At 34.7% G+C, this 27,500-nt stretch overlaps 1 protein-coding gene and 1 long non-coding RNA gene across 6 annotated transcripts in view; one reads left to right on the plus strand and one right to left on the minus strand.

Moving 5' to 3' along the window:
- Window positions 1–8,267: 8,267 nt before the first annotated feature.
- The window catches only part of LOC137619636 (uncharacterized), a 300,875-nt gene continuing 281,642 nt past the window's right edge, over window positions 8,268–27,500 (minus strand). The window contains exon 4 of the long non-coding RNA XR_011039944.1: window positions 8,268–8,303. This is a non-coding gene — a long non-coding RNA (uncharacterized lncRNA). The remainder of the gene's footprint in view (window positions 8,304–27,500) is intronic.
- Window positions 23,950–27,500, plus strand: part of LOC137619635 (SET and MYND domain-containing protein 4-like) — a 227,298-nt gene continuing 223,747 nt past the window's right edge. For all 5 annotated transcript variants that reach the window (XM_068349827.1, XM_068349830.1, XM_068349828.1 and 2 more), the window contains exon 1: window positions 23,950–24,669. The gene's annotated coding sequence lies outside the window, so the exon portion shown is untranslated. The remainder of the gene's footprint in view (window positions 24,670–27,500) is intronic.

Here is a 27,500-nt window from a genome sequence, read left to right on the forward strand (position 1 = left end):
TTTTCCTAATTGAACTTTTTCAGTTTATCATCTTAATGTTTAAAATGAAAACAAACTAAGCAACTTTTCTTCAATAAAGCTATAGCTGAGACCTTAAATACAAACACTTTTAAATTTACATGATTATCCTGTTCTTGTCTGGTGAATAAAACAAAGAGAGAGAGAGAGAGAGAGAGAGAGAGGAGAGAGAGAGAGAGAGGAGAGAGAGAGAGAGAGAGAAGAGAGAGAGAGAGAGAATATTTAAAAATTTACAAGATTATCCTGTTCGTCTGGTGAATAAAACAGAGAGAGAGAGAGAGAGAGAGAGAGAGAGAGAGAGAGAGAGAGAGAGAGAGAGAGAGAGAGGAGAGAGATAACATTCAACTATTTACAAGATTATTCTGTTCTTGTCTGGTGAATAAAACAAAGAGAGAGAGAGAGAGAGAGAGAGAGAGAGAGAGAGAGAGAGAGAGAGAGAGAGAGAGAGAGAGAGATAACATTCAATTATTTACAAGATTATTCTATTCTTGTCTGGTGAATAAAACAAAGAGAGAGAGAGAGAGAGAGAGAGAGAGAGGAGAGAGAGAGAGAGAGAGAGAGAGAAAGAGAGAGAACATTTAATATTTTACAAGATTATGCTATTCTGGTCTGGTGAATAAAACAGAGAGAGAGAGAGAGAGAGAGAGAGAGAGAGAGAGAGAGAGAGAGAGAGAGAGAGAGAGAGAGAGAGAGATAACATTCAACTATTTACAAGATTATTCTGTTCTTGTCTGGTGAATAAAACAGAGAGAGAGAGAGAGAGAGAGAGAGAGAGAGAGAGGAGAGAGAGAGAGAGAGAGAGAGAGAGAGAGTCATTTCCCTGAAGGATGGTTCCTGCAGTCGTAGTCTTAAGTAGTGGAAGACTTGGCACCGATTCCAGTCTCTGCAACCTTAGAATGTTGAGTCGCACCATTCCATGCATCCGTAGTCTTCCCTCTCTTCATCTAATAGTTTTCTTTCACACATCACTTATTTGTAATGTTTTCCTATTATCGTCTAAACCCCATTTTACAAATATATATTCAGTATTTATACACAAACACACAAATAAATATATATACAATATATATATATATATATATATATATATATATATATATATATGTGTGGGTGTGTGTGTGTGTAAATATCACCCACGAATGGCATTTAATACCGAATTCTATCTTGGGAATATATATCCACTTGGAATTCGGTATTAAATGCCATTCGTGGGTGATATTTACATTAATTGAAATCCGTGTGGTTGTGATATATATTCATGTCTATGTCTATATCTATTTATATATATACATGTATATATATATATATAAATCTATGTAATATATATATATATATATATATATATAGTACTTGTATATGCATATATATACACATAGTGGATATACATACATACATACATACATATATATAATGTATATAAATAAATACACACGCACGCACATACATACATACATACATACTGTAATGCAGGATATATAACAACTCGGGCTGCCTTGCTGTATCTTTTATTGATCTGATTCAGCCTGTAAAGCATGACAATATAAATAGGTATCCCAAATATGATTTTCCACCACATTTAACAACCATACATTTAATAACATCACATTTGATATATAATACATTAACAATAATACATAGTAATAGTGCAATGAATAATAATGCAAAATGAACAGTACACGACAAATGCATACCCGCTCAACTTACAATGTGACCGCCCATTCTTAGCCATGGTAATTAATTGAATACGCCATCCGTCTATACACTGCCACCGACACTTGTCAGTCATAACACCGTCCTGCACTGCTTCCCCGCACCAACATAAAGAACTTGCTTGAAGGATTTTCGGTATCAGACCATTACAATTTCTCGTGCCCGTATCCTCATTATGTCCCCGAATACAATGACAATACGAACATTAATGCAAAGTTTACTAATAAAATTTCATAAAAAATGCAGAACCAGCTAATTATAATTTACACAAAAAAATAACACTGCATCCTATGACACGAAGGATATGTCAATCACGAATGGTAATTACACTACAATAATCACAACAATGAAAACTGAGGCGGTGAAAAGTACAACTAAGAAAATCCCAAGGACGGGAGAATTTTGCAACAGTCTCCTATCCTTGGAACAATCCGACAGTACTACAAATGCCGCTTCTAACTAAAGCAACATGTTCTCAGTAATTTCGAATTGTCCAAAAGTTACAATATTACCAAATACAATTCCCAATATTTATCCAACTTAACATGTACATGAATTTCATTAACCAGAATATTACAACAACCACATAAATACAAACTATTATAATGATGATCATAATATACATACATACACACACATCTACATATATATATATATATATATATATATATATATATATATATATATATATATATATATATATAAAGTGAGTTTGCGTCTATATGTATGATTTTAGCATCAAGACTTTCCCTCAAACAGAAGTTATTTGGTATACAGTAAATGAATAACACAGTCCCTCCCACATTCATAAATGAAACAGATGAATCGTCGATAAACCAGCTATGCAAAATGAATTCTACTGTATAACTGTTGATGTATTATATTGGATATTCAACGTGAAATTATGCTGATCCCTCCCGGGGTTAAATAGTTATTAATTCATACTATTCCATTGCAGGTTGCAGTATCAGCTTCAAAAAATGGACGGGTCCTGATTCACATGGCCAGGTAATTCTAATATCTTAGAAATCCTTTACATTTTATCCAAAGGAATCCATCCACTATAATAAATAGCAAGTTTTTGGATAATATATATATATAAATATATATATATATATATATATATATATATATATATATATATATATATATATACATACATATATATATGTATATATATATATGTATAAATGTATATATATGTAAATATATACAAACACTATATATACACATATTCATGTATACAGTAAATATATATATATATATATATATATATATATATATATATATATATACATATATATGTATACAGTATATATATACATATATATAATTTCTTTTCGGTCATGCTCAGTGGATTGGGAGAGGGAATAGTCATACCCTGGTGAGAGAGTGTACCCCGAGAAGAAAGACAGAGGGGTTGGGAAGGTTTAAATCTCTATGTCTGCATCTCTAAATATTTAGTCGTCATTTTTGTCGGGTTGCGTACACCAATATCTAATATTTAGGCCTTGGAGCCTTGGATATGAGAGCAAATTATCAAGTGTTCAAGACCAACTCCAACCTCACCAACAACTATAGTCAATTTTTTTTAGTGAGGCAGATTTGCACCGACTCGCAGCGGTGCCCCTTTAGTTCGGAAATGTTCCTAATAGCTGATTGGTCGGAACTATTTTTGTCCGAATACCTCCAACCAATCAGTGATCAGGAAACTTTTCCGAGCTAAAAGGGCACCCCTGCGAGTCGGTGCAAATGTGCCTCACTAAAAAAAAAGACTATAGGTTGTCCACGTCGATGGAGGTTGTAAAAATGTATGAATCTATAAGTATGAGAAAAAGTTTCATTTAAATATAAACAATTATTCTGGATATATAACTAAAAGATATACCGGTATACTGTTAAAGTACATCCTTGTACAGGGTGTTTGAAATCAGGCAGCCTTTCAGAGGACAAATTCCTTGAAGGTTAATAATGATCATAAATGTAAGAAACCTTTTCATTTAACATTTTAAGTCAATTTCTGAAAAGCAGAAATAGTAGTAGTAGTAGTAGTAGTAGTAGTAGTAGTAGTAGTAGTAGTAACAATAATAATAATAATAATAAATTACAAACACACCTTTCATATTATTATTATTATTATTATTATTATTAACATCATTATTATCATTATTATTACTTGCTAAGCTATAACCCTAGTTCGAAAAGAAAAATGCTATAAGCCAAAGGGCTCCAAAAAGGAAAATAGCCCAATGAGGAAAGGAAACAAGGAAAAACAAAATATTTCAAGGACAGTAACATTAAGAAAATTATTTCCTATATAAACAATAAAAACTTTACCAAAACAAGAGGATGAGAAATAAGAAAGATTAGAGTTCCCGAGTGTACCCTCAAGCAAGAGAACTCTCCCGCAGGGCAGTGGAAGACTGGTACAGATGCTATGGCACTACCCAAGACTTGAGAACAATGATTTGATTTTGGAGTGTCCCTCTCCCAAAAGAGCTGCTTACCATAGCTAAAGAGTCTCTTTTAACAATTACAATCTTCCCTGTATATTTCTTTCTTAGGAAAATCAAGCTCACACCTTTTAAACAATTATATAATTTCCTATAGCCTCTGTACCATGGCCTTCCACTGTCTTGGGCTAGAGTTCTCTTGCTTGAGCGTACACTCGGGCACACTATTCTATCTAATTTCTCTTCCTCTTGTTTTGTTAAAGTTTATTTAGTTTACACAGGAGATATTTATTCTAATGTTATTACTCTTCTTAAAATATTCTATTTTCCCTTGTTTCCTTTCCTCACTGGGCTATTTTCCCTGTTGGAGCCCCTGGGCTTATAGTATCCTGCTTTTCCAACTAGGGTTGTAGCTTAGCAAGTAATAATAATAATAATAATAATAATAATAATAATAATATACATCTCTTTCACCCTCAATTTCTCCCTAACTCCATATCTTACTCACTTTCCAACACCATCTCTCCTCACCTTCTTAACTCCTCCTCTAATTGCTTTTCAAAATGACTAAGGTTTAATCCTTAACGACTCTTGGATGTGGCGTATAACTGGCGGCTAACTGAAAACCAATAACTAACTCATTTAAGAATTATTAATGCCTTAGGGTCTGCTAAAGGAGGGGATCTTCAAATAGACTTTCTCTTCGCTCTAAATGACTAGTATTGTGTATTTCAACGAACTCCCGTTGTGAGGAGGATGGTATTTAATAATAATAATAATAATAATAATAATAATAATAATTAATAAATACATATACCAGTATAGATAGATAGACACAAACACACACACACATATATATATACACCACACATATATATTATTATTACTTGCTAAGCTACGACCCTAGTTGGAAAAGCAGGATGCTATAAGCCCAGGGGCTCGAACAGGGAAAATAGCCCAGTGAGGAAAGTAAACAAGGAAATAATAAAATATTTTAGGAACAGTAACAACATTAAAAAAATATTTCCTATAAAAACTATAAAAACTTCAACAAAACAAGAGGAAGAGCTATAAGATAGAATAGCGTGACCGAGTGTACCCTCAAGCAAAAGAACTCTAACCCAAGACAGTGGAAGACCATGGTACAGAGATAATGGCACTACCCAAGACTAGAGAACAACAGTTGGATTTCGGAGTTTCCTTCTCCTAGAAGAGCTGCTTATCATAGCTAAAGAGCCTCTTCTACCCTTACCAAGAGGAATGTGGCCACTGAACAAATACAGTGCAGTAGTCAACCCCTTGATAGAAGAAGAAATGTTTGGTAATCTCAGTGTTGTCAGGTGTATGAGGACAGAGGGGTATCTCAACAGGTGGCTGGTGCCCTGGACAACCTACTACCTACTATATATCTATGTCTATATATACACCTATATGTACTGTATATATATATATATATATATATATATATATATATATATATATATATATATATTTATATATTTACATATATATATATATATATATATATATATATATATATATATATATATATATATATACATACACACACACATTATATATATATATATATATATATATATATATATATATATATATATATATATATATATATATATGTATACATATATATGCAAATTATGCTGTTTCCACTAACAAGAGTTTCCTTGGAGGAAACATTCTTATACCGATGGATAACGGGGGATTCATATGATATATCTACAACAATAAACTTAAAAAAGGCAAGGTAAAGGTATCTGCTTTCAGTTCCAGTATCATAAGAATAGATGCTCACCAGAACATCAGCTGGGCAAGCCAAACCACAGCAGTATCCTCCCCAGCAAACAGCTTAAACTCACTATACAGGGCTGGGATCGATCTACTGCCATAAAATGCTAAGCGAATGCATTACCACTGTACTAGCTATTTTATAATTAATTACTCCCTCTACCAATTTCACTCTTAATTGCTTTGATCTCATGACCAGCTTAGTATTGGCTGCAAGCATTACTTCCTATTTCATTATAAACCTTTTCCTTTCTTTTCTCACAACTTTGCACCTATAGGCCTATATACTTTTCTCAAACCTATCACATCACTTCATCGATAAAGAAATTTAACATTAATGAAGACAACACAACTTTACCTCAGACTAACTTTCATAGTAACCCAATCATTCTTATATAGTACTACATATTACAACACGCTTTGCTTCCAGAATATATATATATATATATATATATATATATATATATATATATATATATATATATATATATATATATATATATATACACACATATACATAACCTAATTCTCAATATAATTTTTTAGGTACTCTAGATTTTCCAAACAACTGTCATATTGTCTTAGGTTTTTCTTGCTTCAAAAAGCTTTTCATATTTCTTCAAATCTCTCGTATAATTATTTCGCAACAATCACATGAAAAAGTTACGCTAAATCTTATTTCCTAAATTATTTATTTAAAATTATTACAGTTTTATATCTCTGTTTCTTCTTTTACTTTATCTTTTAATAGTTTAATATTGATTTCTGTATTTACTACTACTTTATTTTGACCAATATACTTTTAGTATTCCAACTAAGGTTAATACTTGGCTATTAGTAATAGCAATAATACAGTAATAGTTGCAGTAGCTACCAAAAAGCTTAAACAAATATGAACATTACCGTAGTATATCATAAAAAGAAGAAAATGCTAGTTTTCTTTCATTCCAACTCTTCAACAAAGAAAACGAATAATCACCTAAACTAAAGAAAATATATACTGGGTCTTTCTATCCCTTTAACTAACACTCTTTACATTAATAGCAAAACGGCCACATTAAACAAAATGATGGCTAGTTTTCATAAGTTTCCTGAGTGAAACCTAGAACAATAATAAATCCTTCTTGTGTTATGACAATGTTCAATATTGTGATAAACACAATTCGCTTTGCAAATCTAGACTCCTAGAAGTATAGAGAAAAAATATTTATAACTAGACTGCATTGATATAAATACCAGCTCACCTAGAAATAACAAACAACTACTACAAAGTCCAATTCAATAAACTTTTTAATGTATCAAAATGCAGTCAAATTATAAGAATAAAAAAATGTGCAAACCATATACGAGACGCTAAATAGCTTAGAAATAAAACTGGGCAAAATCAGCATTGCAGCTTTTCTTAATTTTCTCGAAGACGAACAAATAGGATCTAATGCACAAAATATAAATGTGTTATACGACTGGATATGTATTTTTCCATAACATGCAATGGAATTACATATCAATGTAAAAGTTATATAAACAACGTTTACCATAGAAGTTTTTTTTTTTCTCAACTGTGTGATCAACATGAATAATTTACAACCACAATACTCTTTGCTTCAAAATTATTGACAGAGAGAGAGAGAGAGAGAGAGAGAGAGAGAGAGAGAGAGAGAGAGAGAGAGAGAGAGCGAGAGAGAGATAGATATTAACAAAGGAACCATGCCTATAACATTCTTTAATATTATTGTAATCGACAAAGCGAAAAATATACCTTTGACAGAACTTCTCATGATAATCTACTGGGATTTTTAACCGATTGATTAATTGATTTGGAGTTTTCTGGCATGGAATTTTCAAATGCAAGCTTTATCCACTTTAGACAAATGTTCTCCATCACTATTTCGTCCGATCCCCTTCCTCTGTCAGAAATGGTCTTTAAGGCTTACCTTTCCATTTTACGCATCTTAAAAGTTTCAATATACGATTCGCACTACGGTCTGATTACGTTATTCAAAACCAAAACAATATCAACGTACAGCACGCATTTAATGAACAAATTAAATGTTCCCTTTTGCTATGAAATTAAATCTGTTCACTTTTATATATCGAAGTACCATGATATTGCACAAATGGAGACGTACAGTACATATAGATACTCACTAAAAACGCGAACTTTTTTTAATCGCCCCAAAACAACACAAGGAAGTCTTTTGTGAAGTTAAAATCTAATAAAATGCAACTAATTCGCGTTAAACAAAATTAAAAATGAAACGAATGAATTATTGCTGACTTACCTTATCTCTCTGCAATGCTCGTCTTGTTGCACTCCTGAAAAAGGAAACAAAAATGTATTTAAATAAACATAGAAACACACACAACACATACACACACGCACACGCACACGCACACACACACACACACATATATATATATATATATATATATATATATATATATATATATATATATACAGAGCTCAGCCAAAAGAGAAAATTGTAACTTTGTAGTAGAGCTTTCCAAATTTTCAATCGTATGTCTGAAATTCTGATGTGTAACATTAATTCCACTGTTTGTTAAGCAGAAGTATATATATATATATATATATATATATATATATATATATATATATATATATATTGAAAGACGTGCACGTGTTTAGGGGTATGGCAAACGGTATGTCTGATCATTTTTTGGTGGAAGGAAAATTAGTTGTAGCAAAAGAGTGGGGGAATAGAGTAGGTGGATGTAAGAGGGAGGTAGTGAAGGTTGAAGAGTTAATAAAACCGGGGGTAAAAAGTAAATATCAGGAAAGGTTGAAAATGGCATGTGACGAGGTGAGAGTAAGAGAAACTGGTAATTTAGAGGAGGAGTGGAAGTTAGTAAAAGAAAATTTTGTTGGGATTGCAAGTGATGTATGTGGCAAGAAGGTTGTTGGAGGCAGCATGAGGAAGGGCAGTGAATGGTGGAATGAAGGAGTGAAGGTAAAAGTGGAAGAGAAAAAGAGGGCTTTTGAAGAATGGCTGCAGAATAATAGTATAGAGAAGTATGAAAAATATAGAGAGAAAAAGGTGGAAGTAAAGCGCAAGGTACGTGAGGCAAAGAGGGCAGCTGACCTGAGGTAGGGTCAGGGATTGGGTCAGTCATATGAAGAGAATAAGAAGAAGTTTTGGAAAGAAGTGAAGAGAGTAAGGAAGGCTGGCGCAAGAATTGAAGAGACAGTGAAAGATGGAAATGGAAGGTTGTTAAAAGGAGAGGAGGCAAGGAAAAGGTGGGCGGAATATTTTGAAAGTTTGCTGAATGTTGAGGATAATAGGGAGGCAGATATAATTGCTGTTGCAGGTGTTGAGGTGCCAGTGATGGGAGATGAGAATGAAAGAGAGATTACAATTGAGGAAGTGAGGAGAGCACTAGATGAAACGAGAGTAGGAAAAGCATCTGGTATGGATGGTGTGAAAGCTGAGATGTTGAAGGAAGGGGGTGTGACTGTACTTGAATGGTTGGTGAGATTGTTTAATGTGTGTTTTGTGTTGTCAATGGTACCAGTAGATTGGGTTTGTGCATGTATTGTACCACTATATAAGGGTAAGGGAGATGTGCATGAGTGTTGTAATTCAAGAGGTATTAGTTTGTTGAGTGTAGTTGGAAAAGTGTATGGTAGAATACTGATTAATAGGATTAAGGATAAAACAGAGAATGCAATCTTGGAAGTACAGGGTGGTTTTAGAAGAGGTAGGGGTTGTATGAATCAGATTTTTACAGTTAGGCAGATATGCGAGAAATATTTAGCAAAAGGTAAGGAGGTGTATGTTGCGTTTATGGATCTGGAGAAAGCATATGATAGAGTTGATAGGGAAGCAATGTGGAATGTGATGAGGTTATATGGAGTTGGTGGAAGGTTGTTGCAAGCGGTGAAAAGTTTCTACAAAGGTAGTAAAGCATGTGTTAGAATAGGAAATGAAGTGAGTGATTGGTTTCCGGTGAGAGTGGGGCTGAGACAGGGATGTGTGATGTCGCCGTGGTTGTTTAACTTGTATGTTGATGGAGTGGTGAGAGAGGTGAATGCTCGAGTGCTTGGACGAGGATTAAAACTGGTAGGCGAGAATGACCATGAATGGGAGGTAAATCAGTTGTTGTTTGCGGATGATACTGTACTGGTAGCAGACACAGAAGAGAAGCTTGACCGACTAGTGACAGAATTTGGAAGGGTGTGTGAGAGAAGGAAGTTGAGAGATAATGTGGGTAAGAGTAAGGTTATGAGATGTACGAGAAGGGAAGGTGGTGCAAGGTTGAATGTCATGTTGAATGGAGAGTTACTTGAGGAGGTGGATCAGTTTAAGTACTTGGGGTCTGTTGTTGCAGCAAATGGTGGAGTGGAAGCAGATGTACGTCAGAGAGTCAATGAAGGTTGCAAAGTGTTGGGGGCAGTTAAGGGAGTTGTAAAAAATAGAGGGTTGGGCATGAATGTAAAGAGAGTTCTATATGAGAAAGTGATTGTACCAACTGTGATGTATGGATCGGAGTTGTGGGGAATGAAAGTGACGGAGAGCCAGAAATTGAATGTGTTTGAGATGAAGTGTCTAAGAAGTATGGCTGGTGTATCTCGAGTAGATAGGGTTAGGAACGAAGTGGTGAGGGAGAGAACAGGTGTAAGAAATGAGTTAGCGGCTAGAGTGGATATGAATGTGTTGAGGTGGTTTGGCCATGTTGAGAGAATGGAAAATGGTTGTCTGCTAAAGAAGGTGATTAATGCAAGAGTTGATGGGAGAAGTACAAGAAGAAGGCCAAGGTTTGGGTGGATGGATGGTGTGAAGAAAGCTCTGGGTGATAGGAGGATAGATGTGAGAGAGGCAAGAGAGAGTGCTAGAAATAGGAATGAATGGAGAGCGATTGTGACGCAGTTCCAGTAGGCCCTGCTGCTTCCTCCGGTGCCTTAGATGACCGCGGAGGTAGCAGCAGTAGGGGACTCAGCATTATGAAGCTTCATCTGTGGTGGAAATGTGGGAGGTTGGGCTGTGGCACCCTAGCAGTACCAGCTGAACTCGGTTGAGTCCCTGGTTAGGCTGAGGGAACGTAGAGTAGAGGTCCCCTTTTTTGTTTTGTTTCATTGTTGGTGTCGGCTACCCCCCAAAATTGGGGGAAGTGCCTGGGTATATGTATATATATATATATATATATATATATATATATATATATATATATATATATATATATATATATATTATATATATATATATATATATATATATATATATATATATATATATATATATATATGTGTGTGTGTGTGTGTGTGTGTGTGTAGAAAAGGGGGTTGGTTACTGAGTACTGCGAAATGCAGAATTCTTGAAAACAGACCAAACCCAAAGATCATTGCTTAACCGCTAACCTGCCCCAGCATGACTAGCAAAGAACCTTAATAAAAACTTTAGCAAAGGGGTCTGCCCCCTTCTATAACCAATCCCACTTCCTTGATCCTTCATCCATTTACTACCCCCACCTCCCCTGAAATTATTCCCCACTTTCCTACTTTACCTGTCTTAGAATCTCTCTCTCTCTCTCTCTCTCTCTCTCTCTCTCTCTCTCTCTCTCTCTCTCTCTCTCCTTTCTTATTACCTAAAATATATAAAAAGTATAATGTATGATCTGATACGTACACCTAAAAAACCTGTAACATAAAAACATAAGCAAGATAATAACATCCTTCCCAATCATCTCAGAAACAAAATGATAATAAACAGCTTTCGAGACAAGCCACAAAAACGTCAGCCAGACCGTAAACAAACATCTGTTCAGTGAACTTTGCACTGTGAGAGACAGGTGCAGATTCCCATGTAATTACGCGATTACTGGCGGAGGGAAAAATGTAATTGCTAAAAAGGTTTCAATTACAGTATAATCTATTAATCAACAATGAATAAAAAGCAACATATAGCAGGTAAGTTAACAAACATTCAGCAGCTAGTAAATTATATATGTTTATACATCATTAAGCCAACCAGAAATTATTATGTGAAAACATAAATAAATTAGTGAATAGTGACCAGAAATTATTATATGTGAAAACATAAATAAATCAGTGAATACAGCAATAAACCAACCAACAATTATTATATGTGAAAAAAAAATGGCGAATAAATAAATTATTGAATACATCATTAAACCAACCAATAATTATTATTGTGGAAAAAATAAACTAGTGAGTGGTGCTACCAGCTGCAGACAAGGTATATCTAACAAGAGCAATCAGAGAATTCTGACCTCCGCCAAAGGTTAATGGAGTCGTCCATACCCTAAGAACTGTGGTGGAAACTTCGTCAAAATCCGTCAATTCGTTTTGACGTTATCTTTACAATAGCGAAAAATGCAAATCCGTAAATAGAATCAGTATCCGGATCCGGATCATCTTCAAAATTTAATGGGGTCGTCCATGAACTAAGATCTATCTATGGTGAAAATTTCGACAAAATTCGTCAATTTGTTTTGACGTTATCCTGTCCACAAACACACAAACAAATGAATAAATAAATAAACTGACTCGATTTTATAACTTCCTTGGCGGAGGTAATGATAAAGAACGTGCACCACTTACATTAAAAACTTTAAAAAATATTTTTCTAAATATTTTTATTTTTAAATAACATGAGAAATAGCAGATATTTGTGTAAACATTTATCAAATAACATGAGAAATAACAGACAAATAAACATTAAAAGCGAACGAAAAACCAATCTTCAATAATGATCTCATCAGGACGTGACTTCATTGACAATGCAAATGATCGGAGGATTCAGGTGATTTGAAGAGGTATAAAGGGTCGTTTGCTTCGTTTAACGATGACCCTTCGTCTTTAAAAGGCCAAATTTACGCCTCGTTACTGGCAGAGATTTGCATCTGCTTTTGCTAAATACGTTCGTCTGATCTTTAGTGGCTGTTTTGTTAGATCTGATTATTATTATTATTATTATTATTATTATTATTATTATTATTATTATTATTATTATTATGAGATAAGCTGCTACCCTGGTTGGAAAAGCAGGATGCTATGAGCCCAAGGGCTCAAATAGGGAAAAATAGCCCAGTGAGGAACCGAAATAAGGAATCAATTAAACTAGAATAGGAGTAATGAACAATCAAAATTAAGTATTTTAAGAACAGTACCCTCAAGCAACAGTGGAAGACCATGGTACAGAGGCTATGACTCGACCCAGGACTAGAGAACAATGGTTTGATTTTGGAGTTTCCTTCTCCTAGAAGAGCTGCTTACCATTGCTAAAGAATCTCTGCTACCCTTACCAAGAGGAAAGTAGCCATGAAAAATTACAAAGCAATAGTTAACCCCTTGAGTGAAGAAGACTTATTTGGTAATCTCAGTGTTGTCAGGTGTATGTAGAAAATTGAATCGGTGGAACTTCGAAAGTTTAATCTTGAAATGAATGCTTTTATGCTGAACAGGCTGACATGAGTCACGCATTATAGTTTATATTTCATATTAATTGTTAATTACCTTTCTTGTAGTTCATTTATTTCTATATTTCCTTGCCTCACTGGGTTATTTTCCCGTGTTGGAGGGCCTATAACATCCTGCTTTTCCACCTAAGCTTTTACCTTAACTAATAATAATAATAATAATAATAATAATAATAATTTCTTTCTGACTATCGTTTTATTCATATTTTCCCAGACCACATCTTAGCACTAGATATGAAGTTAATTCTAAGTTACTTTATCTTTCGTGAGATTCTATATCGCACAGTATTCTAGAAATTTTATTCCTGCAGTTATTAAATAGTGGAATGATATACATCATCATACAGTCAAATCAAAAGTTAAAACGTGTGGCAAAGATGTTTGTGTTGAGCCTATAATCAAGTCAAACTTGTTAATGGATTTATTTTGATTCACTTTGTGTATCACTATTTCTATTATATGTTTTATTATTATTATTATTATTATTATTATTATTATTATTATTATTATCATTATTTCAATCATTATTATTATCATTATTCAGCTCTCATTTTATTTTTTCGTATTAGGATGATCTCCCTATTGTATCATGCTTCATTTAATATTCTGCTTTTATAACTAGGCCTAATTTAGGAGCTTGGATTATAATACGAATACTAACGGTGTTAATATCTATGATCTTAGGAAATAATTATAGTTGACACTTCTCTCTTATTTATTTATCAAAAGGAAGGGGATTATCCATCCAATGAGTCAAACTTGACTTACAAAGATGGCCTGACTAAAATTGTTTTAAGTATTACAGTACTTCCCTGATGTTTATCAGGGTAATGTTCTTGGCCCATTACTTTCCTTACTATATACACATGACATGTGGTTTGGCCTAGAAAACAAGCTCGTTGCATATGCAGATGATGCTACTTGCCTTGCCTCAATTTCATCTCCTGAATATAGATCTGGGTTTGCTGAATCCCTTAATAGAGACCTAGTTAAAATTAGTGCATGGTACAAATTATGAGGCCTGAAGTTGAACTCTAAAACTACTCAGGACTATGATTGTAAGTAGGTCAAGGGCAGTGGCTCCACAACATCCAAATCTGCATTGATAATGTTTTTTTTTTTTTTAATACATACAACTTTTAAATTTTAGGTGTGATTCGTGTTGCCAATTTTGCTTTTGAATAACACATTCAATAAATCTCTTCTTCAACTGCGCATAATAGTCTTACTGATGAGGTCTTTTAAGATTTTCGGTATTTTTATTCTGAAATATTCTAATTCTTTCATTCTGCCTTGCTTCGAGTATTGTTCTCCTGTCTGGTCTTCACCTGCTTTTTCCTATTCTAATCTATCAGACAAAAATTTGCGGTCCATTGAATTTCTTATTCCTTATCAGGATATTAATCAATTTATTCTTTATACATGTATAAGTTTTTCATAATTCTGACCATTCTTTTGTATTCAGATCTTTTCAGACTGTACCATCCTGTACGTAGTGCAAAGTATGCAGTTAATAAGGGTCAACACTACACATATTCTAAAAGCTTTATTACAACGATTTCTCTAATCAGGTAGTTGAATAAGTAAACTTAAATAGCTCAACCTTGCAGCGAATATTTTCATGTTCAATAGGCTAACATAAGATACAGCCCCAGGACTTGTGCAGAAGAACGTGCTACTTGAAACCCCACATACAGTGAGGAAAGTGATGGGACTCCAAAGGGATCTGGATGGAACTGGGAACCTCGAACTATAAACCACCAGTCTCTGTAACTATGACTTATAATAATATGTAACAATAAAGGTTTTTGTTTAAAGCGTTTCGTTACGAAAACTCAGCAACGTTCTTCTTATTAAATGGAGCCATACTCCTTGTGGAAAATAGCAGTCTAACAAATCATATATACAACACATACATCAGTTGATATCAAATACTTTATAACTGCTTCTCACAATTGCGATAACATATAACTTATAACCATCTTAAATTGAGATTAAGATTTATGCATTTGGGCCAAGAGGCAACTCGAACATTTAGGTCTTGATAATTCAATTTTTTTTTAGCACTTGAGGTTATAATGTTATTCCACTACCTTAATTGGTTTAATCTTTGCGGTTGTCTCTTTGGGTTATGGTCCAGCAAGGATGTGGGGTAGCCCAATACTTTCACTTATGGCAATTTACTTTATTAAGCATTAGATATGGTGGCTAAATTAGCATTTCATGCGCTTAACATTTCCAAAGGTTATTATCATTCAAATCAAAACCTTCAACACTTTATATCCACTCGATATTATTGTTATTATTATTACAAGCTAATCTATGACCCTAGTTGGTAAAAGCAAGATGATATAAGCCCAAGGGCTCCAACATGGAAATATAGCCCGGTGCGGAAAGTAAATAAATAAAGCATAATGAACTATATGGAAACAAATCAAGTAATAATAAAGGGAATGCAAGATATATAGGGACGCAAAACGGGCAAATCTGAAATTAGACAACAGTACGAATCAGTGACATTTCATCAGAAAATATGGTATTTACTAAAATCAAAATTAAAAGAATGAATTTGCAATCTAATATTTCCGAATAATATTGGAAGTTACCTGTCATACAGAAACCACAATTTGGCATAAAACAAACTTCTGTCAGAGGAATTTCCTGATTTGAATGAATACTAAAATCTAAAAACTATGTACACGATAAAAGGGTCATTTAAAGGTCAATACTTTTGGGTTTCACTGATGAAAACGTCATTTGACTAATTGGTTTCGATGGCTTTCTTGCTAGAGATGCAGAAAAGCCAGGAGACTGCCATTTTATTATTATTATTATTAATTTCATTATCATTATTATTATTACTAGCTAAGCTACAACATTAGATTTGTAAAAGCAAAATGCTATAAGCACAAGGGCTCGGGCTCAAACAGGGAAAACTAGCTCAGTGAGGGAAGAAAATAAGGAAATAAATCAACTACAAGAGAAGTAATGAACAAGCAAAATAAAATATTTTAAGAGCAACAACATTAAATTGGATCCTTCATATATAAACCACAAAAACTTGAAAAAAAAAAAAGAGGAAGAGAAATAGGATAGTATGCCCGAATGTACCCTCAAGCAAGAGAACTCTTACCCAAGACAGTCCAAGACCATGGTACAGAAGCTACGGCACTACCCAAGGCTAAAGAACAATGGTTTGATTTTGGAGTGTCCTTCTTCTAGAAGAGCTGATCACCATAGCTAGTCTCTCTTCTACCCTTACCAAGAGGAGAGTAGCCACTGAATAATTATATTGCGATAGTTTTTCAATCAATGATTAAAACAATGCCAATTGGGATTGGATTGGATTTTCAAGTTTAGGCCATATTATTATTATTATTATTACTAGCCAAGCTACAACCCTAGTTGGAAAAGCAAGATACTATAAGCCCAAGGCCTCCAATAGGAAAAAATAGCCCAGTGAGGAAAGGAAATAAGGAAACAAATAAATGATGAAAACAAATTATTATTATTATGCCAGGCCCAGGAACCAGTCAGGTAATTCAGTACCGTCATAAATATTTGAATGGATAAAAATGTAAATAAAGAAATAAAATGTTTTCAAAACCTTCCCCATCAGCAACTCAAATCAAATGCCTGACAAGTATAAATACTTGAACGAACTCATCATTTAATGTGGATTTATTGGATTGGATTCATGAATTTGGCTAATACAGCCAAAAACTAAGATTTGGGACGCCATACATGGACCGTATGCAATTGCGGGAAAACTCAGCAATTGAGGTATGAATTAAGTACCAACAAAACTCGGCTGAATCCCTCGTCAGGCTGGGAGGAGCGAAGAGATGAAAAGTACCCTTTTCTTTTTGTTTTTTATGTCGACTGGACAGCAAGAGGGAAGGAAGAAAGTGGGAACTGAAAGATTTAATGTGTACATAATTTTCCTCTTTTAATTTCCATATAACAAGTTATATTCTGCTTCAGATTAGTATACGAGTGACGATTTTTATCTTTAATTCACTGATTTAAGAAATTAAATTCCTTGATTTGCTACAACGGCCCAATTATATCATAGTTTATTCTCTTTAATATTAATATGCTCTCTCTTTCTTGTGTGTGTGTATGTATATATATATATATATATATATATATATATATATATATATATATATATATATATATATATATATATATATATATACTTATATATAAGTTTGTGTGTATGTATAATATTCAGAGCTCTCTCTCTCTCTCTCTCTCTCTCTCTCTCTCTCTCTCTCTCTCTCTCTCTCTCTCTCTTTGTATATATATATATATATATATATATATATATGTATATATATACATACATATATATATAAAGAGAGAGAGAGAGAGAGAGAGAGAGAGAGAGAGAGAGAGAGAGAGAGAGAGAGAGAGAGAGAACACGCTAAAAAGAATGCTGAAGCCATAAAAGAGAAGAAAACATAATTTGCACAGTATATAATTTCCCTTTACCTTCACACCAGACTTTTTTGTTTTATTTACTTCACAGGTCACTGATGCAGACTCCTGAATGTGCAAATTGGAATTCCAGCTGCTGTGTTCTGACACCGGGCCTTCACAGCACTGTCACGTTTAACAGCTTTTTGCATGTTGATAAGATGACTCTTTCTGATATTAGCGCTGGATCTTTGGATGGATAATTAGCATTTTCTCGGTTTTGGATAATTATCCTTTTAATTTTTTTGCGGTTATCATTATTATTATCCTTTTCTAAGTCATCTTAAATAATTATCCTTTGCTCGGTTATCTGAAATAATTATAATTTTCTCGGTTATCTTAAATAATTATCCTTTTGGTTTCTTAATTATCCTTTTCTCGGTTATTATTATTATCCTTTTCTCAGTTATCTTAAATAATCATCCTTTTCTCGGTTATCTTAAATAATGATCCTTATCTCGGTTATCTTAAATAATTATCCTATTCGCGGTTACCTTAAATAATTATCACTTTCTCGGTTATCTTGAATAATTATCCTTTTCTCGGTTATCTTAAATAATTATCCTTTTTCAGTCATTTTAATTATCCTTTTCTCGGTTATCTTAAATAATTATCCTTTTCTCGGTTGTCTTAAATAATGATCCTTTTCTCGGTTATCTTAAATAATTATCCTTTTTCAGTCATATTACTTATCCTTTTCTCGGTTACCTTCAATAATTATCCTTTTCTCGGTTATCTTATATAATTATCCTTTTTCAGTCATTTTAATTATCCTTTTCTCGGTTATCTTAAATAATTATCCTTTTCTCGGTTGTCTTAAATAATGATCCTTTTCTCGGTTATCTTAAATAATTATCCTTTTCTCGGTTGTTGTTATTATTATTATCATCCTTTTTTCGGTTATCTTAGATAATTATTCTTTTCTCGGTTATCTTAAATAATTATCGTTTTTCTCGGTATTCTTAAATAATCATGCTTTTCTCGCCCATCTTAAATAATTATCCTTTTCTTGATTATCTTAAATAATCATCCCTTTCTCAGTGATCTTGAATAATTATCCTTTTCTCGGTCATCTTATATAATTATCCTTTTCTCGGTTATCTTACTTAGGCCTCTAATACTTTGAGCAATGATAATGGCAACTGTAACGATAAATTCCTTTATTTAATATCTTTACTTGAGATAACTTTATATTAATGATAATATAATTATTATTATTATTATTATTATCATTATTATCACCTAAGCTACAACCCCATTTTGAAAAGCAGGATGCTGCAAGGCCAAGGGTTTCAACAAGAAAAGGTAGCCCAGTGTGGAAAGGAAATAAAATAATAAACGAACTACAAAAGAATTAATCAATTAAAATAATATAAAATATCTTAAGAACAGTAACAACATCAATCTGCTATTCAATCTAAGCTCTCTTCATGTAAATAATTATGAAGACCGGTAAACGTCAAACTAGAATAACTAAATTAACATGTACAAAAAATAAGGTTCCTCTGTTGAAAGAAAAGAGGAAAATAAAAATTAGAATCTTAGGACACATTTGTAGCATTTTCTCTCCAGAATGTATAAGAAAGCGATGTTTAATTGAAGGTTTCAAGTCCACCCAGGAATGGAGGAGGAAAGGGACAATGACAATGCCCTAGCTAGCAGCAATGCCTTAGAGACTGAACATGTATATACATATGATCCGCACCAAGGCTCCCTCTCCACCCAAGCTAGGATCAGGGAGTGCCAGGCAATAGCTGTTGATGACTCAGCAGATAGACCTGTAGGCTCCCACAAACCCCTCATCCTCAACTCATAGGGATGGTGAGATTACAGAAACTACAAGAAACTACCGAGCTTGAGTGGGACTTGAAGCCCAGTCCGGCGATCACCAGGTAGGGACGTTTCCAATAGACCATCACAAGATGGAAGAACATTAGTATTACAACCCAACTGTCCACTTGATTAGGAAAGACAAAACTGACGTCCAAGGACTCAAATAGCGAAAGCAGCCCAGAACAGAAAAGGATCTTATGTCCTGGACCTACTAAATATACTTTAATTTGAATCATAATCAAGTATAAAATTAGGATATAAGACCAGATTAGCTTTGTCTACATATGCAATAAGCTTTTTTTCAAGGCCAAACCACATATCACGCATATATAACACCGAATGTTAAGCCTCATAAATGGTACCCTGAGGAATAAAAGAGATTACAATCTTTAAGCTGAAGTATAGTGTACAAAAACTATAAAAATTTAATTGGATGCCAAAATAAAATGTACTGATTGAATGAGTGACTTACTGGGATAAGTGGTTAGTCTTGCATGAAGATGTGTATCTTAGGGTTTCAAACTGTCCTTATTCTCGGCTACCCAAGAACTGAACACCCACCACTCGTGCTACAAAAAGCCAAACACTACATTGCTGCTTGCTTTCAAATTCTATGATGACTTGATATGCATTTCAGTGCCCTCAGTACAGGCTGGGCATCATTCATTTGTGGCGAATTTAGAATTTGATAGGTAGTTAAAAGGCCTACAGCTGACTAAGTGTGCCACTATCCACTATCCAGAAACATAGATAACCCTTACAATTCTGAATAAATATTTCATATATTGCGTGAGCTGCCTAACTACAAAAGAATATATCATGCATATTCTATTATTTGATGCTTCTTCCCACCAGCTTGTAAATCATTAGCACATCTTTTCTTCAGAGTTAATTATTTCAGTAGAATAAATATAGCACCCTCTTGTTGTTAGTTATCTCTAATCTTTTCAGACCCACAGCAGCAAATGATGAATACGTATACTACCAAGTAATTCATTATCAGCCTCATAACATATGCTACAGCTGTTTGAACAGAATATAAAACCTTTCATAATACTAAGTAGCTTTAGTTTACAAGAAAACTATGTCCAAATCTTCGGCCACATATCTTATTTATCATCAGTAAATTTGAAGTGTAAAATACCATTGCAGCTTTGTCAGGGTCTTGGAATATTATACTATGCTAGCTTCAGTGATATAATGATCTTGATGAGAACTTAGCCATACAACAGGTCACTTCACTTTTTGTTTGCTCGAGTAGTAGACAAATCCTCCAAAACATAGTTAATTTTCTAAATACCAGCAAATTGCCAGAACTAACATAACTATTCGCTGGCCTTGGTTGATCTCTTGCATCTGAGTCACATTACTAGGGTGTGCTCCAAGTCAAATTCCAAGGGGTTAGGGTTCAGAATTGAGGTTAATTCACATTCAAGCCTGTCATGCAGATTTCTTCCCTTTCCCAAGAAAGGAAGAAACGATGTCACAACCAGTGAACCCGTAAAAGTATGGGACCCCTCTAGCTATCTCAAGCCCTATTAGCATAGTCATAAGATGTCTTTGAAGTATATGAAGGTAAAACATTGTAGTCCAAACTCTAGCTGAAATGGTAGTTAAACATCGCTCGTAGGGAAAAATAGTTCAAATCATTCATGGAAGAGCTAGAGGATGAAGGTGATAGACCTTTCTATCGTCCAACCAAGAAAAGCATGGTTTCTTTCTTCACACAAGAACATGCCGAGATAACGTCTACGGAGAAAGTCCTCAGATGTGACTGTCAGTTATTCTTTAAGCTATTCATTGACTTGATTTGAGGTTTTGTGGCAACCTGACATCTAAGGTCATTGATGCCGATTACAGCCGTTCATCTCCTGCCAGAATATGCAGTGTGACTTGCAAGAATTCTTCAAGCACGAAAATTAGTCACACACTGCATCTCTCAGTAACAGTGACAAGCTTCATACATGTCAAAAATCACAGCTGGTTGAAATTATTGAAGCGTAAGTGGACATCTTAGAGAACCAAAGGCAGATACAATCGTTGATGGGTCAACACTTATCAATGCCGTACCGGCACGTTCTCTGAAATCCGAGACGAGGTAGAAATGGGGACAAGGAAGCAGAAAAGTCACAGAAACAGGTAAGACACCAGATAATTGGCAAAGCCTTCGTGATGCAAGCAACAAGGTAGCCGTTTTACTTCCTTGTGGAGAAATGTGTCAAGCAGAGATGACAAGTACAGGCAACGTCCCTAAAGGAGAAGATGCCATTAGCAACAAAGTGAAGTCTCTGGATGTAGTGTCCCCATGTTGCCAAGAGGAAGCTAACACTCGAATATCTGTACATATAAGGGATGCAAGGGCTGATAGAAGAAAGTCTATTTTCATTAAGGACAATGATACAGACGTGCTAGTCATAGAAATCTCTGTACTGCCATCCTTACAGGAAATAGGTCTAGAGAAAATGTGGATTGCCTTTGGCCAATGAGCCAAGATGCAATGGATTCCAGTCCATGAGGTAGTTTCTCCAATATGGCTTGAGAAAGTTAGCGGGATCCCATACTTTCATGTGTTCACTGGAAGTGACATCGGCCTTCCGTGGGCAAGGGAATAAATCTGCATGTAAGGCTTGGAACGTACTTGATGATGTTTCTGAAACATTCATTAATCTTAGCAGGCATCCAACACAGATTCGTAATCTTGACCTGCAGGAGCTAGAGATTCGTTGTCCTCATGTACGACAGATCAAGCACAGTTGCTAGTGTGGATGAAGCAAGACTAGACCTCTTTACTAGTAACTCAATTCCACCAACACAAGCAGCCCTCAGAGAACACGCAAAGCTTGTGGCCAGGCAACTATCTCCAATAGAGACGAGCAGTCCTGCTGAATGGTGGTGGATACAGGAAGGAGAGACATGGCAGATATGTTGGACAGTACTAACCCCTATTGCAGCAAGTTGTCAGGAACTGACATGGTTCATGTAAGAAAGGCTGCAAAGAAAGATGCAAGTGCTTACAATCAGCACTCCCCTGCAAATCACTCTTCAGATGCAGTGGCAGCTGAAGGACCAGCGGCACAGTTTGAGCCTTGTGGTGCAAAGCTTACAAAATGAAAAACGGATAATAATAATAATAATAATAATAATAATAATAATAATAATAATAATAATAATATCTCAAATTCTTATAGGCAACGTCTAACGAAACTTTGTGGACGGACAGATAACGGGCCATGGAAAAGTTGATAAAATTTTTAGATGAACCTGAATCTGACTTAATCTAAAATATTTTTCCCACAACATATCTCCAAATATTAAAGAAAGATTTTCATGGAATTTATTGATAGGTAAGTAATAGACCAATAAAGAGTTGCTCTAAGTCAAGTATTTTGTTTGTTGTCTAGAAAATATCTCAAAGAGTTACTAATGGATTTTTAGGAAAACCTTAAGAAGAATTGGGCAATGTCCTTCACAGAAATTGGTTAAAATTCTTAAGATGGATCCAGATACTTTATTATTACTTATTGGTTTTGAATGGAAAGTTTTGCACTCTGATAGGTTTCCTCGAGTGTTTTTTCAATAAGGTTACGAAATTTACAATGATACACTGCTCAATCATACGTATTTTTTTTCTTTTTGTACTTTTACATTCTATTCTCATTTACTCATGTTGATTGTCTCTATAAATTTTGGGTATAAAGACCTTTTTCTTTTGTATTTTTATCTTTTATCATCATTGTTGTTTGCCCACAAATTTTGGGTTTAAAGAATGAAAGGTTTAAAAAGTTGATTCGCGAATCACGGTTATCACACGAGAGAGAGAGAGAGAGAGAGAGAGAGAGAGAGAGAGAGAGAGAGAGAGAGAGAGAGAGAGAGAGAAAGGGGGGATAAACTCCCTTCCAATATCCTTTTCTGTTCCTTGTTAGGAGATGGGTGTGTCCTCAAAACAATGGGTGTGCCTTGGACGGACAACGAGAATGAATGAGGATAGTGGGTGTGTCAGCTTGGGTGGGTGGAGAGGCGGAGCTACCGATGGGTGGATGGGCGTCGAGAGAGAGAGAGAGAGAGAGAGAGAGAGAGAGAGAGAGAGAGAGAGAGAGAAAGATTCTGATGCTTGGGGCTTGGGAAGTTGGGGGACCAGGGGCCCCTTTTTCCCTGAGCCTGGTGGCCCTGAGTAGACTAGACTCTAGTTCAGCAGTGTCAGTCAGTCAGTGTTCGGTGTGGCAGCTCGGGAAGAGGAGCTCGCCAGTCCTTCTCCTCCTCCTGCGTCGCTTCCACCACTCCCACATCCAGAGCGACCACTTTTCGTCTCTTCAATTCTCCACCTTTTTTTACCCTGTGTACCGCAGGTCGCCCTGTTAAAACACCGCCTGGCTTGAGATAGCAATTTTATAAAAATATAAATAATTCGAATTGTTCATGTCATTTGTTTCCCTCAAACGCAAAGGAAAATAAAAGCGAAATCAGGATCCGCTCAACGTTAGTGTTACAGTGATAATAATCGTGTTTCCCTCCGTCCTCCTCCTTGGCTTACCTCTCCCACCTGTTTCTCGACGTTTCGCGTTTCTTCCTTCCTTCCTTCCCTGTCACTTCTTCATCTTCTTCCTCCTCCTCCTCCACTCTCTCGTGGTTATATTTTTAGCCCCTGGTTGCTTTCTGTCCGTTTCTGTGGCCCCTCTAGAACTCTCTCGGGGCGAAGCCTTCTCGAAGTCCCAGTACCCAAAACTTTGGGCAGTGCGCACACCTACCCCAGTCGGTCTCTCGTGCCCCGTCGGAATTGTGTTCAGTGCCCTGAGGAAAATATTAACACCCGAGACACAGCTAAGGCATAATACCATCCAAGTTCTCCGTCAAGTCCTCGTCTTTCATACAGGAGGTTTCCCTCTTCGTCTTATCAACGCCGAGGACCTACCAGGTTAGTTTGTAACGCTAAGACATTTCTCAGACATTAATGGCTTGAATAAGACATTTCTCTTCCTTTTCTGGGATTATGTTACATAAAGTGCATTTCATAAGTTTATTCATTGGTTGAAAAACTTTAATAAGGTATCGTTTTCCTAAGGGAGGTTATTGAAAAATAAAATCGAACAGATGACTCCTGTTAAAACCCCTCGTGGGGTTTATTTTCATCTTCATACCTCCCTTCTCGGTCATGAATAATTCGCCAATGGTCCGCTGATAGAACCGGTAAGGTATTTAATCGCATATGAAGAATATGATCATATGGGATTACAAAGCTACGGTATAAAAAAAATTTTAAAAATCCTATATAGATTATTTTATATCCACGAGGGGATTATCCCGTTCAGTGATGGTTGAGCAGGCCGTCAGCTATTCATACAATTATCCATTTTAACAGAGAGAAAATGAAATTATCCCAAGATTTTAACCCAATTCTTAAATATCAAGATTTAAAGCGTTACTTTGTACGAATTCTTAACGAAATGACAACCGCCAATTTGTGAAAAAAACCGTAAGAAAATAACACATAATGTCTACATACGAAGTGATCTGACTAGAGCGCTCGTTCGGAACACATGTGAACTATGATTGAAAAATATTTCCTTCTTTACCAATATTATTTCTTTAATACATATAGAAAATAATTACTAAGAAACAAACTAATTATAAAGAAAAAATATATACAAAATAACGAGGGATTCATCCGTTAAATATGGCCAATATAACAAAAGCGAAGACGATGCCCAAGACACGTGTATGGATCGAGACACATCACCGGTGCCACTATTTTGGGTGGGGTGCCAGGCTTGGTGGAGGTTGCCAGATGTCACTGCCGTTCTCAAATGGTGAAAGGTGAAGAGAAACAATTATGTCAGAGAAATAAGAAATGTTGGGAAAACATAAAAGATTATATGTGAACAAAAGAAAATGTATTGATACATAAACCATTTATATATGTATACTTTCTTACGAATATATATATATATATATATATATATATATATATATATATATATATATATATATATATATATATATACACAAATATATATATATATATATATATATATGGGCATATGTCAATCATAATTACATACATGGTATAAAATAACGTTCATAAAGTGCTGATAAAAGAAATTTCTTGAAACTGATACGAAAAGGTCCACATTCTTATTCCCACAATAAACACGCATACATACACATACACTTATCTATATATACACATATATTTATCTATATATAATATATATAAATATATATATACACATACATATATGGGTATACATGCATGTAAATATTTATACAGTATATATACATGAGGTCCTTTGCGTCAACGAGCGTAGGAGATGATAATGAAACACACACACATACACACACACACACACATATATATATATATATATATATATATATATATATATATATATATATATGTGTGTGTGTGTGTGTGTACACACAAACATACACACTTAGGACACACAGTTAGTGTTTCCCCTGGACATGAGACCGAAATTAAGAGGATAAGCATGGAATGGAGAGCATTGGTTAAACAAAATGAGATTATGAAAGGTAAAATGCCACTTTCTCTAAGAGGATAAGTAGTTGATCAGATGATCCTACCAGTTTTAACTTATGCATCGAAAACTTGGAGCCTTACTACAGCCTTGGAACACAAGTTAGTTACAACTCAGAGAACTAAGGAAAGAATAATGATGGGAATAAAACTGAGACAGAAAGAAAAAAAAAACAGAACAAACTAAAGTAGAGGATATTCTAACAACATATAAGAAAAGCAATAGACATGGACAGGACATATAATGAGAATGTCAGATAATAGATGGATATTAAGAATAACAGAATAGGGCCCTAAAGATTGCAAAAGAAGCAAAGCAGGGGAAGTAATAGACGACGATGGATTGACGAACTAAGAAAGTTTGTGAGTGTGGACTGGCATAAAAAGACCATAAACAGACGCAAATGGAAGGACATGTCTGATACCTTTTGTTTTCTGCAGTGGACTAGTAATGGCTGATAATATATATATATATATATATATATATATATATATATATATATATATATATATATATATATATATATATATATATATATGCATGTATATATATATATATATATATATATATATATATATATATATATATATACACACACACACATATATATATATATATATATATATATATATACATACATATATATACATGCATGTATGTATACTGTATCAGCTAACCTTGGGAGGCACAGATAATCGTAGCTCACATACTGTCATTATATACATTAGCGAAAATATTCACAGTGCAGTGATGCAAACTTCAAAGATAACGGTGATAAGCTAATTCAATCCCTCAGTCAAGTACTTGCAAGAGTCTGGCCAGAGAGAGAGAGAGAGAGAGAGAGAGAAGCAAGCTTGTTTGCTTTTTTTAGTGTGGTGTACAGAATGTTTGCCTGAATGGTTGGTGCATATAAGTGTACATTTTCTACCGAGAGGATATTACTACTTGCATGACCAGTTTCACCGCCTCTCTCTCTCTCTCTCTCCTCTCTCTCTCTCTCTCTCTCTCTCTCTCTCTCTCTCTCCAACATCCTGATCTTTGAAGGTTCCAAGGCAAAGTTAACAAAGTTAACACCCTTATGTCTGAAGGTTCCAAGGTGAATCTTTCCCTCTTTCAAAGTAAATTACAGTTACATTCTCTTAAGGACTACCAACAAAAGAGCCCGTGCCTTGCATAAGGCAAGACAATTTTAACACACACACACACACGC

Source organism: Palaemon carinicauda, chromosome 26 (genome assembly GCF_036898095.1).
Source record: "Palaemon carinicauda isolate YSFRI2023 chromosome 26, ASM3689809v2, whole genome shotgun sequence".
NCBI classification, from domain to species: Eukaryota; Metazoa; Arthropoda; class Malacostraca; order Decapoda; family Palaemonidae; genus Palaemon; species Palaemon carinicauda.